This window comes from Numida meleagris, chromosome 2, assembly GCF_002078875.1.
Source record: "Numida meleagris isolate 19003 breed g44 Domestic line chromosome 2, NumMel1.0, whole genome shotgun sequence".
In the NCBI taxonomy this organism is placed as follows: Eukaryota; Metazoa; Chordata; class Aves; order Galliformes; family Numididae; genus Numida; species Numida meleagris.
The window spans coordinates 113,753,825-113,763,036 of NC_034410.1; positions in this window are offsets into that span (position 1 = coordinate 113,753,825).

The following is a 9,212-nucleotide window of genomic DNA, read 5'->3' on the forward strand; positions in this document are numbered from 1 at the left end:
TGGGACTACTCGCTTGCACAGCAATGTAGACACCCAAGGAGTAGGGAAGATGGTAATAACTGTTCTCATTCCCTAAGCAAAGCAAAAATAAAAAACAGACAGAGGGAATTGTCCGTTTGCAGTATTTGGGGTGATTAAGACTGAGCATTTGTGATACCTGCCTGTGTAGCTAATGTGACCTGAAGAGCATAGTCCAGGGCAGCAAGTTTTATCTGTTGAGAATTGTATCTGAGTAGTTCATTCTGTTAATTAATAGCTTTAAGTAGTGTAATAATGGAGAAGAGATCATTGTACGTCACATTTGCTGTATCTTGACATATGTATTTATGGTTTCCTTATTTATTTAATTTATAATTTCGGTCTGCAAGTGGAGGAAAGATTTTACAGGACACAGTTTCTCTGTATTGCAGGAACTGCTGTGAAGATTTCTTGTATTGTAGTAGATACTATTTTATTGATTCAAATAAAATATGTCCTGTTCATACAAAAAAATATAGGAAACAAGTAACGTGGTAACATACGTGTCTCGGTGACTTTTGGGAAGGATTTAGTGGGAAATAAAGGCAGGTTTTGTGATACTGAAGAACACTCACAACCAATGGCAGAGTACAACCTTTGTTCCCCCAAAGGAAGAGCTCAAAAGTGTGCATTTGTGAACAGATCTGGTATTGTACTAGTAGAAAAGTCATCATTTTTTATGAGATACTCAGAGAACAGCCCTGGCAAAGCTAGGAGTTAGATGATACATGCGGAAGAACTTCTTTATGGCAAGGGTGATGGAGCACTGGAACAGGTTGCCCAGAGAGGTTGTGGAGTCTCCTTCGATGGAGATATTCAAGACCCAGCTGGACACCGACCTGTGCGACCTCTTGTAGGGGACCTGCTTTAGCATGGGGGTTGGACTCAGTGGTCTCTTGAGGTCCCTTCCAACTCCTGTGATTCTTTGATTCTGTGATTACACAGACATTTGCTCATCTGATCCAAATGCACTATGGACATGGCATCTAGTTTCCTTGTGACACTGGGAGGTGAGCAGCATCACCTGCCTCCCATTAGATAAGAGTACGAAGAGAGATGCCTCAAGGGTAGAGATGAGAAGAGAGACACCCTCAAGGGTAATTAAGGCTCTAGTAGAAACTAAAACCATTATTTTCAGTCCTACCAGTTGACAGCAAATTCACTCAACTTACCTCAAACAGAGCACAGCCTTTGGAAATCATACACTGAACCATGGAAAGCACAAGGCCCAACATGAGGTGGGTGGCACAGGGACACCAGAGCCCAGGCTGAAGGAGCTGACTCAAGACTGTGGAGGGAAGGACTTTGAGAAACAGTAGGGAAAGAAAATGTATGGCACTGGCATCCTTCACCAACCTGGACTTTGGACACCCTGTCCCTTAGAAGAGCCCTTATCTCCTCAGCTCTCATAAGGAGGCATGACACTGCTGGTGCTTTGGTTATACACAACACCTACACTTACAATTAACAAGACATGAGTGTGTTCTTGATGAGTACTTGCAAAGGGCTCATCACAACATTTCTGCAGGTGGTAGGGGATCAGCTTGGCCTCTGCTGGGAATCTCACTGCAAATGCCTGACTCTTAGTCAGCCTGTAAAAACAGCGGCACGAGCAGGGCACGAGATATGGATGGGCATGGGATGTGAGTGGGCAATATCATTTCCAGATGAATCCATACAGAAAACAATGTTGGATGAGCTCCAGCATACCATCAGAAAAATATGAAACAGTGATCATGACATAAGCAAACTGTGCCATTTTGCCCGAAGACAGAAAAGCAGCTAACTGCAGCTCAGGGCATGGCTGCTGGCACTGCCTAGCACATGCACATCGTCATACTTCATAATGTCTATGGGAGAGTGCATTTTTCAGACACATTTCTTGTCATTTTACAATTTTTTTGGATCCTCACCACTACAGAGAGACAAACTGGGGCACAGACACGACTAAAATAGCACGAGGATAGCCCACTACATTTAGCATCGTGCTTGCAGTAATTTGTATTTCATTTCCAAAGATAGTTTCTAATTTCTGCTCACCGCTTCAAAAACATCTTTGTGACAGAGCTACTCCTTAAAATATCCATCATTTATTTGCATACCACTTTATTTAAATAAACTGTAGTGAATTTAATGCTAGGCTACTATATACTATAATTCTTACTGGTGCATAAAAAATCTCAGATATGCTTTGCCTGCCTTCCTTCCCCTTTTGCTCTCACTCTACAGATCGTGTAGCAAAGGGATTTACCAGAAGTGGCACTCACACACGTCTTTGTTTTGGGGAATAACATACACTTTTTACAGAAAACATTTTTAAATCGAACACCGGTATTTGCATGACAAATTTCACATCTCTGAGTTACCCAGCCAGAAGAGTTACGACATCACAACTTGCACACACCAATAAAAATGGAACAAGTCAGATTTCTCAGATGAAATCCCAGCTCACAAAGCTCTATGCAATCTCCATAAATAATACAGATGCCAAATAACCATATATATTTTATGAGAGATTTTTAAAATCTCAACACAAACTCCACAGATATTCACAAGTGAGCAGCGCAACCCTATAAACATTTTTTTTTTAAGTGGCAGAACAATAATTTAAATGAATGGGTACGCAGATCACTAAAATGAAAAACAGAGAGTTTGGAGTTTAGAAGGAAAAGAGAGCTGAATGTTTAATAAAGTTAGTTAGCCCAGAAGAATAAAACAAGCAGCTGAGCTCAAATGAGAACAAATCAGCATGAACTGGATGTCCCTCCTTTCAGCAGTCAGGTTGGCTCGCCCCCAGAAAGGCAACAGTTTTTAGCAGCCTTACAAACAAGATCAATGCAAAGGCAGAGAAGAGGCCCCAACACCCCATGTGTGCCAGCCTGGGTCAGGCGCTCTGCACATAGGGCCCAGCCCCGCACCCACAGACCCACCTGCCTCATAGCTTACTCAGTTTTATTTTAGACCAACATTTTCCTACTTGCACAGTCACGTTTTGCATAGCAGTGAAATAGCAAAAGGCAGTACGTAGTCAGTTTGCCTGATGCTCCCCTTTTTCTGAGGGGCATGCACTGGACCATAAAGCAGAAAAGACATGCAAAAGGCACTGCAACGTGCCCGATCCCTCCCTGTGCAACTGAGCGGGCACTGCTGGGTGAAGCCAGCCCTTGGCATACCCGCTCAGGCGCAGTCTCGCTGAGAGCTGACACTGCAAAACCCTCTGCTGCAGAGTCTGCTGCTGCTGCTCCGTGCCACAGAGAGCAAGGCGGAGGTCAGGAAGCAACGATGCCGTCATCAAAGCAGTCGTCCCAGCAACAAGGGCTGTCAAACAAAACAAAGTTACGAAGCAGAAGCTGCCTAAGTCTCAGGGTACTTCAGCCTAGAAGTTCAGAACTAATCGTAGCAAGGCTGTCTGCAACTGTCAGATGGCACAAAGTCCTGCAAGGGATTTTTTTGGAGTAAAGACTGTCTTGTGAAAACTGCAGCTCTGCTTCTTTATAACTCCTGCCCTGAGTCCTGTTAACACTGGATATCTGGCATTTTTCCCTGTAAACTAGGATGCAAATGGATTTACCAACCAGATTTGAAGCAAGCTGGTGAAAGATTTGTTTATAACAAACCCTTAAAAATGGCGTTGACCAGTGCTCTGGCTCTTTCAATGCCTGCTTTAATTCAGATGGTGATACCTAACATCAAACTTTATTTTTAATAACTCATGTCATAAATAGAAATGTCAGGCTATTTAGCTGACTACAGCATGTTTGAGGTGGGTTATTTCATTAGTGGAAGAGATGCAAGCAGAAGGGAGAAAAAGTAAGAAATAAGCCTCTAATAATTTTTCTCCATGGGCAGACCCTCTGACAGAAAAGACGAAGCAGTCCCCAGGACTGTACTAATAGACAGAGGAGATGTTCAGGAAAGTTTCCACTCCTTCTGGTAGCAGCCCACTAAGGTGGCTGAGACTCTGATGGGGTGCTCACCAGAACTGGTCTCGAAGTGGGCACCAGAGATGCAGAGACCACATGGTACCTCAGGAGATGTCTTTTCTCTCCTAAGGATGTAAAATGAACTCGTCCAGTGTGACTGAGGACTCACCAAGCTGCACGTTACAAAGCAGTTACGGTCTGATTGCTGCCGCACCAGCACCTGCATTGTCCCACCTCCATCCTGCCTACTGGCCAGGGCACAGGCCATCCACTCAGGACCCAGTGATGACTATTAATCACAGATGGAGAAAAGGCAGATTCAAAACCCTGAGTATAAACACTTACACACAGTTCCTGGTGCCCGCTGCTTGGGCACAGCAGGCATGTAACCACTGGCAGTGTTGGAAAAAAGACATCTGCAACTTTCCATGAAATACAGTGGTTTTGGAGGAGCCTCAAGATGACTTGGACACATCCTTCCTCCATGATCTGACGTGCAAAGGAGCCACACCCTATGCTTTCCAATTTCCTTTTCCATGCATCGGAATAAAGCATTTAAGAGAAGTTTGGGGTAAAGCTAGAGATAAATGAGGCCATGGTGCTAGTTTTGTGAGTCAGGTCAGATGGTTACAGTGATCACTTTTGTCCCTAGAAACCTCAGGCATCAGGTTGGCAGCCAGAAGGCCTTCACAAGTTCTCCCACAGGCCCCACAGTGGAGGGAAAACTTGCAGCTCAGCTCCTGCACATCTAGTTATGCAGTGCTGGTTTAAGCAGAGTGTTTTGGAAAGTAGCACATGCACAAACCGTCACAGCCTGTGCACCCTGAGCGATCCTATCAGCCACCACCACTTGCTGCAAATGTCGTTACTGTATTTCCCTTTACTTACCACAAGAAAGCAAGCTGATGTCCATCCAGTCAGAGCAAACTCACACAGCTGCCAAGTTGTACCACGCTTTGGTAACGAGCACAGCCATGGGGATCTTGAAACAAAATGCCTCCCCAAAAAATAGTCACACAAAGCATCCGAAGGGCGTTACACTACAATTGTTCCACACACGTCCCTGCAGGACACTTGGACAAATACCACTCCACACCGCCCAAAGTGAATCAGGAAAGCGCTCTCGTTGTCAGTGGCACCACCCAGCTCAGCCACACACAGCTCATGAAGGGCCTTGGGACAGTGGGCCTTGATGTCAGCAGTGCCACAGGAGAGGCAAAAACACAGACAAGCCCTAGTGGTGCTAGCTGGTGGCCAAGAGAAAACCAAGCTCCCAGGCCCTTGGTGTGTAAAATTTTGGTGGTTTTAAACAGCAAATTGGAACGTGCTGCATGGGTGGACAAGCCAGCCCTGGGCCTGCACCCCTCCATGTTCTGCTCACATCAGCCTTTATGGGCTGGGACCCCTCACTTTTTCCACTTACCTCAGGCCTAAGTAGAGGTTTCAGCATCACTGTCTGAGTATTACTTGGTAAAAGAGGTTGGGCGTTGGGGGAAAGATGAGGCACTGGCACAGCAAGGCAGTCCTGAGCAGCAATGTGACTGGCTGCCAACCCGTTCAATGCAGGCTGGTACTATGGAGCCAAGCTTGCCAGGTGGCCGCAGGCAGCAGACCTTGGGGTCTGCTTCACTGCTTTGCAGCCCTCATATTGCTTAAGTAAACCAACAGTTTTATTCACGTTCAGCAAAGAGTCAAAAGGACCTTCTATTCTGAGTCTATTCACAGGAGAAACACTGAGGCCCAAAACCTGCACTGCAACATGATCACTTCCATCCTCCCGTCTATCACCCTTTGCAAATCTAAACCTTGCAACAAGCACTACCTGCAGACGTTCTGTTCTGAGCCGTAAGCCAGAACAACACATATCTCCTAACCTCTCTGAGTTCTCAACATAAAAAGCAAGTCTAAGGAGAAAAAGATACCAGGGGACAACACAAAGTACTCGTGTCCAGCCTCCACCTGAGCCTAGCTGGTCTGCCTGCATAGATTTGGCTTCAAACCTCAGAACTTCTCTCCCCAACAGGCAGATCCATGCCCTAGCAGCTACCAGCATTTTGGAGCCATACAGAGACACCAGCACCTAAGTACGCTACTGATCTTGCGCATTTAACTCTGCAGACATAAATTAATATTATCCCTTTCTCCCATCCTATTATAGTCAAACCTTTCATGCTCATAGTGATTTTTCTTCAGATTCTTATATTAATTCTTGACTGCTTAAGCTGGCTCCAAGCAACACTGCAGCACATGCCTTTGCTACGAATGCTGACTGTCTCCAGGAGTCTGAACAAGGCAGATGCAGGGTGCCAGGACTGCTGCAGGCTGAGGGACCCACTGCTGAGCCGAGCTGCTGTCAGGGCTGGGTGCAGTGGAGCAGCGGTGTGTTCACTGCAGAGCCCAGCACCAAAGCACAGGAAACCGAGCATGATCAGAGGCTGCTGAGGTCGTGGGTGCTGGCCCCAATTGCCCTTCCCACCCTGCCCCACTTCCCTTCCAGGGGCAAATGCCAGGAGGAAAATCACTGAGAAAACCACTGACCACACCAGTGTGTCTCCCAGGAGATGGACTGAGCCTCTGAACCCAGCTGCTCAACTGAGCACCATTTCCAGCTCAGGCAGCCCAGCCCTGCAGTGCAGCAACTCTGCCCCAGTACAGGTAGCATCTCAGTCTCCCCAGAATTATGACCCCCATAGACCCCAGACCCCTCTCACATTTTTCTCCAGCCCACCAGGCAACACCAGTGGAACAAGTAATGCATTTTACAAGTTTGCCCAGCGCAATTATCCACACGCTGTCAGAGGGGCTGCACTGTCGACCTCAGCTAGGTGCAGTTAAGCTGATTTGTGCAGGCTGGCAAAGCTCCTCTTGACAGGCTGGTATCCACGGCCAGAGAACGAATCCGTGAGGGCCCACTGTGCCCCTCGCTGCACCAGAGCCGCTCCCAACTCACAGCCCAGTCCTTCAGTTTCCCTGCGTGGTGGTTTGGGGAGGGCTGGGCTGCTCTCTCACGCGGGCTCCCCCACTGGAGGAGGAGGGTGCTGGGGAGATGAGGGGTCACCTCTCCATGAGCCTGTGCTGCAGGCCTCCTTCCCACTTCCCAGTGAGGCCTTCGTGCCAGCACTCCAGGCTGGTATTTGCCAACTGCACGCCACAGAACAGCACTGCTTGCTGCTGGCCAAGTGAAAATGCTTGTGCTCTGCTCAGTGCCAGCGAGGGCACAAAGGGAGCACAAACTCGGCACACACGAGACGCTCCGCGCCTAGCCCCTGCGAGCTCCCTGAGGAGCCTGCTCTAAAGAGAGGTTGTGTGAGCAACAAAAAGGGAAAGAGAAAGCTCTCCCCTTCCCGCCAAAAATTATGCAGCAGCAGGTCCGCGGAGTGTCTGCCAGATGACCCGCTTGTCACACTCATAATTGCTTCCCATCTGGTGTCTGGCGTACACAAAGCCTGGCCGTTCGCCAGCACAGGGGCGAGGCACAGACTGGCCTACTTCTGGTGCTGTGGGCCGTGCAGACACCGGCTCGCTCCGTATGGCTCCGGAGAAGATGGCATTCACTTGTAAATCGCGGGCGGAGGGTTTAGGGGCTGCTCTGCCCAGTGCCTGCACAGCCAGCACGCTGCTGTCCCGCTCGGGCAGCACCAAGGGGCTGCCGAGCTGCGCCCATGGGCAGGCACAGGGGACATGGGTACAGCTCTGTGCTCACGCTGCCTCGAGGTGATACATGCACAGCTCACTTTGTTCATGTCGTTCCTACAGAGATCTCTAAGGCACTTTGTGTATGAGTATGTTCTTTCGATGACCAGTTTTCTCCGTTTTATTCTGTTTTGCCTAGTTGGTTGGGTTTTAATATCTATTCTTTCAATCTGCTCTGTAGTCAGAAGACACAGAAAAGCAGGAATCAAGGAAACAATCCTGGGGACTGTATAGAAGAAACCTGAAGTTCCATAAAAGACAGCAGCAGGTACTGAATTCCTTTTGCAATAGCAATTGTATCCAGGGGTCATGCGATCGAACAGCAGGTAACACTAGAGAAGTCTTCCCAGTTCCACACGCAAACAGCAATGAAGCAGAAGAGATCATTAAATTAAAGCAACCAACCAACCCAAGTTGTTACTGAAAAATGCCATATTGCACGTCTCAAAACACAAAAGCTGTAGTACTGAGGTTTCTTTATAATCACTGAGGTGGACTGCAGCAGGTACGAGCATTCAGATCTTAACTTTATATAAAGTGAACATAATGTATAAATTCCAAAGCTGTTTCTAGCACATGATGGTAGCAGAACTACAAGGATCCTATTCTCCCCCAGCTGCAGGGCAAGAGTCCAACCCACTGGGGGGATAGGCTGGCGTTCTCCTGGGGAAGCCACGCAGACCAGCAAGCTGCTGCTCCAAGAGGGACCACTCTTTTGGCTCATCTGGCACAGGAACAATAATCCACAGCTCCCTAATGAAAGTCAGCATTTAAGCCTGCAATGCTTAAGCTTATCCAAGGTCAAGGAAACTTATGAAAAAAAATTTAAGTGAGGTCTAGCATTAGAAGACATTAGTATGCTTACTGCCTATATACCAAACTTTTATCTGAATGTTTGCCACAAAACTAAATGCTGGAATAAATTTCACTTTTAGAGTATTTGTTGTTCACATTGTGTTGGACCTTGGTCACATGTATGGTGCAGCTGTGGTCATGCCAATATCCAGTGTTAGAAGTCTCATTTCATGAAGCTTGATTCACCTGCAACACTGGATCAGTTCTGATTCGGTACAGCTCAAGTGGAGTTATTCTTGTGTACTAGCAGACTAACAGCAGTAGGAATTGGACTCATTCGCACTAATTAATTCCTTAAAGACCACTTCTTCTAAATAAAACCAAGCCCTTGTGTAAAGCTCCCAGAGAGTCTTTGTCTAATCAAATGTAGGGTTGTAGTTTATTCCACGTTTGGCTTTCTGGCAGTCTGGTTCTCATTTCTTCCACAGAACAAAGCAGTCAGAGGAAAAACAGATTAGCCAGCCACATACGTGGAGAGACTTCACTGTCGTCTACTTGTGCTTCACCCCAATTTCTGCCAGCCACAGGAGCACAATCTGCCCACCTCAATGTCCCAAGCAATGGAAAATTTCATGCATGCAAACATGGACAGGTCTGCAGGGTATTCATACAGCAATCTCGCTATCACAGCTACAACCCCAGCAAAGCCCCAGTAAAAGACAGAGCATTTGCTAAAACAGCTTCACATTAGATGATGCAAATTACCAGGACATTGAAAAGGCT